At 34.7% G+C, this 8,351-nt stretch overlaps 2 long non-coding RNA genes across 2 annotated transcripts; both read right to left on the reverse strand.

Annotated features, from left to right (window-relative positions):
- Positions 1-1,055: 1,055 nt before the first annotated feature.
- LOC306841996 lies at positions 1,056-1,812 on the reverse strand. Its single transcript, XR_013781652.1, has 3 exons — positions 1,754-1,812; positions 1,421-1,484; positions 1,056-1,349 (listed from the first exon to the last, which is right to left on the reverse strand). It is a non-coding gene; the product is annotated as an uncharacterized lncRNA (long non-coding RNA).
- Positions 1,813-6,301: 4,489 nt separating this feature from the next.
- On the reverse strand, positions 6,302-7,328 carry LOC306841994. Its single transcript, XR_013781651.1, has 3 exons — positions 7,013-7,328; positions 6,481-6,880; positions 6,302-6,443 (listed from the first exon to the last, which is right to left on the reverse strand). It is a non-coding gene; the product is annotated as an uncharacterized lncRNA (long non-coding RNA).
- Between the last annotated feature and the right edge of the window lie 1,023 nt (positions 7,329-8,351).

Here is an 8,351-nt window from a genome sequence, read left to right on the forward strand (position 1 = left end):
AGGTAACGCTGACAGCTCTGATGGAAACCACTCGGATCAGCTCGCCCCCTGCTGGTTGTTATAGACGCCTCCATGAGGAAGCAACATCACTACAGTGGGAGTAGAAAGAAGGCTTAACGCACACACACTGAAACACACACACACACATACTGACACACACACACACAAAAAATGTCGTGAAACGAAAAAAAACAACATACATACCTATGTCGACAAAATGGGAAAAAAACAACATACATACCTATGTCGACAAAATGGGAAAAAAACAACATACATACCTATGTCGTAAAAATGAAAAAAACAACATACATACCTATGTCGACAAAATGAAAAAAAACAACATACATACCTATGTCGAAAAATGAAAAAAACACATACATACCTATGTCGACAAATGAAAAAAATGACATACATACCTATGTCGTAAAAATGAAAAAAACAACATAAATACCTATGTCGACAAATGAAAAAAAAACAACATAAATACCTATGTCGTGAAACGAAAAAAAAACAACATACATGCCTATGTCGACAAAATGAAAAAAAACAACATACATACCTATGTCGAAAAATGGGAAAAAAACAACATACATACCTATGTCGACAAATGGGAAAAAAACAACATACATACCTATGTCGACAAATGAAAAAAACAACATACAGACCTATGTCGTAAAAATGAAAAAACCACATACATGCCTATGTCGTAAAAATGAAAAAAAACAACATACATACCTATGTCGAAAAATGAAAAAAACACATACATACCTATGTCGACAAATGAAAAAAATGACATACATACCTATGTCGTAAAAATGAAAAAAACAACATACATACCTATGTCGACAAATGAAAAAAACAACATACATACCTATGTCGACAAATGAAAAAAACAACATACATACCTATGTCGAAAAATGAAAAAAACAACATACATACCTATGTCGTAAAATGAAAAAAACAACATACATGCCTATGTCGTAAAATGAAAAAAACGACATACATATCTGTCGAAAAATGGGAAAAAAACAGCATACATGCCTATGTCGAAAAATGAAAAAAACAACATACATACCTATGTCGAAAATTGAAAAAAACGACATACATACCTGTCGAAAAATTGGAAAAAACAGCATATACACCTATGTCGAAAAATTAGAAAAAACAGCATATACACCTATGTCGAAAAATTAGAAAAAACAGCATACATACCTATGTCGAAAAATGAAAAAAACCACATACATACCTATGTCGAAAAATGAAAAAAAAAACATACATACCTATGTCGAAAAATTGGAAAAAACAACATACAAAGCTATGTCGAAAAATGAAAAAAACGACATACAAAGCTATGTCGTAAAAATGAAAAAAAAAACAACATACAAAGCTATGTCGAAAAATGAAAAAAACACATACATACCTATGTCGAAAAATGAAAAAAACGACATACATACCTATGTCGAAAAATGAAAAAAACGACATACCTATATCGTAAAAATATTAAAAAACGACATACATATGTCATAAAATTTGAAAAAACGACATACATACCTATGTCGAAAAATTAAAAAAAAACGACATACATACCTATGTCGAAAAATGCAAAAAACCATACATACCTATGTCGGAAAATGGGAAAAAACGACATACATACCTATGTTGAAAAATCAAAAAACCGACATGCATACCAATGTCGCAAAATGAAAAAAAAACGACATACATACCTATGTCGAAAAATGAAAAAAACACATACATACCTATGTCGAAAAATGAAAAAAACGACATACATACCTATGTTGAAAAATTAAAAAACCGACGTGTCTGTGTTCAGTAAGTGTGTGTTCAGTAAGTGTGTGTGTTCAGTAAGTGTGTGTGTTCAGTAAGTGTGTGTGTGTGTTCAGTAAGTGTGTGTGTTCAGTAAGTGTGTGTGTGTGTTCAGTAAGTGTGTGTGTTCAGTAAGTGTGTGTGTTCAGTAAGTGTGTGTGTTCAGTAAGTGTGTGTGTGTTCAGTAAGTGTGTGTGTGTTCAGTAAGTGTGTGTGTTCAGTAAGTGTGTGTGTGTTCAGTAAGTGTGTGTGTGTTCAGTAAGTGTGTGTGTGTTCAGTAAGTGTGTGTGTGTGTTCAGTAAGTGTTTGTGTTCAGTAAGTGTGTGTGTGTGTTCAGTAAGTGTTTGTGTTCAGTAAGTGTGTGTGTTCAGTAAGTGTGTGTTCAGTAAGTGTGTGTGTTCAGTAAGTGTGTGTGTGTGTTCAGTAAGTGTGTGTGTGTTCAGTAAGTGTGTGTGTTCAGTAAGTGTGTGTGTGTGTTCAGTAAGTGTGTGTGTTCAGTAAGTGTGTGTGTGTGTTCAGTAAGTGTGTGTGTGTTCAGTAAGTGTGTGTGTTCAGTAAGTGTGTGTGTGTGTTCAGTAAGTGTGTGTGTTCAGTAAGTGTGTGTGTTCAGTAAGTGTGTGTGTTCAGTAAGTGTGTGTGTTCAGTAAGTGTGTGTGTGTGTTCAGTAAGTGTGTGTGTGTTCAGTAAGTGTGTGTGTGTGTTCAGTAAGTGTGTGTGTGTTCAGTAAGTGTGTGTGTGTTCAGTAAGTGTGTGTGTTCAGTAAGTGTGTGTGTGTTCAGTAAGTATGTGTGTGTGTGTGTGTGTTCAGTAAGTGTGTGTGTGTGTTCAGTAAGTGTGTGTGTGTTCAGTAAGTGTGTGTGTTCAGTAAGTGTGTGTGTGTGTTCAGTAAGTGTGTGTGTGTTCAGTAAGTGTGTGTGTGTGTTCAGTAAGTGTGTGTTCAGTAAGTGTGTGTGTTCAGTAAGTGTGTGTGTTCAGTAAGTGTGTGTGTGTGTGTTCAGTAAGTGTGTGTGTGTTCAGTAAGTGTGTGTGTTCAGTAAGTGTGTGTGTGTGTGTTCAGTAAGTGTGTGTGTGTGTGTTCAGTAAGTGTGTGTGTGTGTTCAGTAAGTGTGTGTGTTCAGTAAGTGTGTGTGTGTGTGTTCAGTAAGTGTGTGTGTTCAGTAAGTGTGTGTGTGTGTGTTCAGTAAGTGTGTGTGTGTGTTCAGTAAGTGTGTGTTCAGTAAGTGTGTGTGTTCAGTAAGTGTGTGTGTTCAGTAAGTGTGTGTGTTCAGTAAGTGTGTGTGTGTGTTCAGTAAGTGTGTGTGTTCAGTAAGTGTGTGTGTGTGTTCAGTAAGTGTGTGTGTTCAGTAAGTGTGTGTGTTCAGTAAGTGTGTGTGTTCAGTAAGTGTGTGTGTGTTCAGTAAGTGTGTGTGTGTTCAGTAAGTGTGTGTGTTCAGTAAGTGTGTGTGTGTGTTCAGTAAGTGTGTGTGTTCAGTAAGTGTGTGTGTTCAGTAAGTGTGTGTGTGTGTTCAGTAAGTGTGTGTGTTCAGTAAGTGTGTGTGTGTTCAGTAAGTGTGTGTGTGTGTGTTCAGTAAGTGTGTGTGTGTTCAGTAAGTGTGTGTGTGTGTTCAGTAAGTGTGTGTGTGTGTTCAGTAAGTGTGTGTTCAGTAAGTGTGTGTGTTCAGTAAGTGTGTGTGTGTGTTCAGTAAGTGTGTGTGTTCAGTAAGTGTGTGTGTTCAGTAAGTGTGTGTGTGTGTTCAGTAAGTGTGTGTGTTCAGTAAGTGTGTGTGTGTGTGTTCAGTAAGTGTGTGTGTGTTCAGTAAGTGTGTGTGTGTGTTCAGTAAGTGTGTGTGTGTGTTCAGTAAGTGTGTGTGTTCAGTAAGTGTGTGTGTGTTCAGTAAGTGTGTGTGTGTTCAGTGTGTGTCAGCCACACACACACACACACACTCTCACACACACTCACACACACACACACACACACACACTCACACACACACACACTCTCACACACACTCACACACACACACTCACACACACACACACACACAGCTGTACAGCAGAAGTGATCTGCTGTGAATCTCTGATTGGATGATTTGCTGCTCTTTGTTCTGAAATAGTTCCCAGAGCTGATTCATCAGAGCCTTTATTATTATATTATTATATATTATCATGATTCATCTTTATTATTAGACTGTGTGTGTGTGTGTGTGTGTGTGTGTGTGTGTGTTCTGTCATGCTTCTCTTTGAATGGGATTATAAATCACCTTTCACACAGTCAACATATTTCACTTTAGTTTCCAGATTTGATTTAAGAAGAAGAAACTTTACAGGACTCATTTATTCATTTAGCAAATATTTATTTCTCATCAACTTTTAGAACTCCAAGAGACGATTCAAAGCTGCAGATAACATGTGAACAATCCTCCTTTAAACACATAATGTCTTTAGAAATCATCCAGCACGAAACACACCTTTCTATTGTTACCATTATTTATTGAGCCTTTATGTTATATGTTATATATGTTGTATATGTTATATATGTTATATATGTTGTATATGCTATGTATGTTATATGTTATATATGCTATGTATGTTATATATGTTATATGTTATGTATGTTATATATGTTATGTATGTTATATATGTTATATATGTTATGTATGCTATATATGCTGTATATGCTATGTATGTTATATATGTTATATATGTTATGTATGTTATATATGTTGTATATGTTATGTATGTTATATATGTTATGTATGTTATATATGTTATATATGTTATGTATGTTATATATGTTATATGTTATATATGCTATGTATGCTATGTATGTTATGTATGTTATATATGTTATATATGTCATGTATGTTATATATGTTATGTATGTTATACATGTTGTATATGTTATATATGTTGTATATGTTATATATGTTATGTATGTTATACATGTTGTATATGTTATATATGTTGTATATGTTATATATGTTGTATATGTTATATATGTTATATATGTTGTATATGTTATATATGTTGTATATGTTATATATGTTGTATATGTTATATATGTTATGTATGTTATATACGTTATATATGTTATGTATGTTATGTATGTTATGTATGTTATATATGTTATGTATGTTATATATGTTATATATGTTATATATGCTATGTATGTTATATATGTTATGTATGTTATATATGTTATGTATGTTATATATGTTATATATGTTATGTATGTTATGTATGTTATATATGTTATGTATGTTATATATGTTATGTATGTTATGTATGTTATATATGTTATGTATGTTATATATGTTATGTATGTTATGTATGTTATATATGTTGTATATGTTATATATGTTGTGTATGTTATGTATGTTGTATATGTTATGTATGTTATATATGTTATGAATGTTATATATGTTATATATATATATGTTATGTATGTTATATATGTTATGTATGTTATACATGTTGTATATGTTATATATGTTATATATTTCATGTATGTTATATATGTTATATATGTCATGTATGTTATATATGTTATGTATGTTATGTATGTCAAGTATGTTATATATGTTATGTATGTTATGTATGTCAAGTATGTTATATATGTCATGTATGTTATATATGTTATATATGTCATGTATGTTATATATGTTGTATATGTTAGCATGGATATTCACATTGTTTTGAAGCACTTGATCAGCTTGAGCTGTAAATAAATCAATAATTACAACAACAATGGTTTCCTTATTGAATGATCGCCTGTAATAAGGTGAGACACTGGTTCATAACTAAATGAGTCAGCAGCATTGATTTGATGTTTTGATGATTGGACCTCTGAGGATGGATGAAGACGACCACGTAGCTACACTCAATTCATGCTCGCTTTCTTAATGAATGTGGAACTTCAGTGTTTTTGTTTTAAATCCATTTATTGAAAACATAAAGTTTAAATAAAGTATTAATATTATGAATATGTTGGATCCCTGCCATAGTTACCTCTTCACTCTGTCTCACAAACAAAGGGAGGAAATGCTGCAAACAGCAGAAACATGTCACAGAATCAGAAGAGATTCAACACGTTAGAAAGAAATCTGAAGTGACTTTAGACTTTGTCATTGTGAGCCAGGTAGAAGGATGAGGTTTGATCATATTCACTTCTTTGACTTTAAATGCTGATTTAGACCGGTCACACTTCACACACACGCCTTTGAATACACTCCTTTAAATCAGGAAGTGATGTCACACAGTGGACATGGTTTTACAAAAACACCTTGATACGTGATGACACACACGCGTGATGATGATGTCACGGGGCTCGTCGTCTGGCCTTTTGATTGAAATGATATTATTATATAATAGGTATAAATACTGAAGTTACTGATTTACAATTAAAATCAGGCAGAGCGGATCATTGATCAGTGTGTGTTGTTATAAGTCAGTATATCTGATAGTTAGACCTGTTTCACTTGAATTATCAGGTCAGCTTCATGATTCTTTAAAGGATTGTTGACAGTTTAAATAAATATCACTTCTCTATCTGCGGATTATATTTTTATCACCAGCATCAGAAGTGTTCAGTGATATTTCTGAGTATTTTAACGACGTTATGTTTACGTACATTCATACGGCTGCACGTGACACACGGAATCTCAGCGGCTCGTGAACATTCCGCTGTGATGACGTCAGGGAGGAAAAAGTGCTGAGTCACCTCCCAACGGATCGTTAAAACTGAATGTTTGAAAAGTGAAGAGGAAGAATAATGAGTCGTGGTTCTGTTTGAAGTGGGCCGTGTGTTTTTATATTTAACGTTGGAGGGTCGAGTTCAGTCGAGAACCCGGATGATGGGGTCTTTGAGGAGGGGGCTGAGACTGTCGAGGACCCGGATGATGGGGTCTTTGAGGAGGGGGGGGGGGCTGAGACTGAAGGGGGAGTGTCCGCTTCCTCTCTGCTCGCTCACTTATCTCCTCACAAGTCTTTGTGGAGAAATATAAAACAATGGAGGCGACACAGAGCCGCTGTGTGTTTCACACTCAGAGCTCTTCATTGTACCATCATCATCATCAGTCTGTGACCCATAAAAAACATATATATGTATATATATATGAAGCTTTATCACAGAACTACAGTTTAACACACACGCACACCCGTTTTAATAAATAAAATATATAGTTAAATATGAAATGCGGGGTTTACTCACCTTTCTGAGTGCAGAGACAGTCCAGTGTAAAGTTATAAATAATCCAGAAGTGAATATAAAGAGCAGCTCTCTTACTCTCTCTGTGTCCGCGCGCCGTTTGAAAGTGGCGCCAACGGCTCGGCTCCTCTCCTCCACACACTCCGACACACACACAGAAAATAAATAAAAAATCAAACGACCCCGCAGCAATATTTCAACGAGACCAAAATGTGCCTATGGATCAGGAGAATCGACCCCCGCCGTCACTTTTTAATAATATCTCTTCTGTGATTTTTATTTATTTTTTATGTGAAATTAAAATACCCGTCAGAGGGGTTTCTGGGCCGCGGTGCAGGACGGGAGAATGCGCGAGGCGGTTGTGTTTTGAATTTCTAACCGGCATGAGGAAGGAAGGGGGAGGGGGGGGGGGACTGAGAACGTGTGAGTGTGGATTATACAAGATTAACATCCGTGTTTATAACGGACTACAACACATTTAAGAAATATATTTAAGGTCTTCATCACCAACACGTGGGCAATAACTCCTCCTTAACTGTAAAACTGTTTATTTCAATTATTTTAGCACAAAACTTAAATGTCTAAAATCCAGAGGCTTTTGTTCAATATGTTTTTGATTATCTGTTGTTTTTATTTCAATCATTTTAACACTGTAATGTCTTATTTTTAATCAAACCTACAAATTGCTAAATTAAAAAATAGGAAGACATTATGAAATGTATTATAAAATGCTATTTATGACCACACTAGTCTGTATACGTTGAGAGAGAGATGGACATGGTGACTAAAACCTTCATTTCCCCCCAAAGTCAACAGAGTAACCCCAACAATTCTATAAAAGTCTGTGATAAAATGTCCCAACTTGTCAGGTTATTAATTTCTCAGTAAAGTTTTCCTAATAAATTTAATAAACCAAAACCCTCCAAACTGATGTCATAGTTGGATTAAATGTATTTTACCAAGTTTACATGAAGGCTTGGTAATAACTTTGTGTATGTTAAACCCTCACTCTTCCAGTTCCACCTTCTCGTCCAAATATGATGACTTCAGCTCCAAAAATAAGATTAATCTATAGGCACTTAGCAAAAGTTACAGTGGCAAGAAAAAATGTCTTTTCAATAGACAGAAATCTTGGGCAAAATCCAGACTCCTCTAACAAAACGACTGGTGATTGGTTATATGCTAAGGTGGTTGTTTGATCCTGCACAAAGTGAATGTCCTATTCAGAATTAAATGGACATTACTATTGAAGTGTCTTCAATGGCAGCCACACTCCTGTGTTTAAAGTGTGGAGTTTATACACAGCTACTGTTTTCAACAAATAAAAGTATTATAGGATCTG

The sequence above is a fragment of the Symphodus melops genome (assembly GCF_947650265.1).
Source record: "Symphodus melops genome assembly, contig: SUPER_20_unloc_3, whole genome shotgun sequence".
Classification (NCBI taxonomy): domain Eukaryota; kingdom Metazoa; phylum Chordata; class Actinopteri; order Labriformes; family Labridae; genus Symphodus; species Symphodus melops.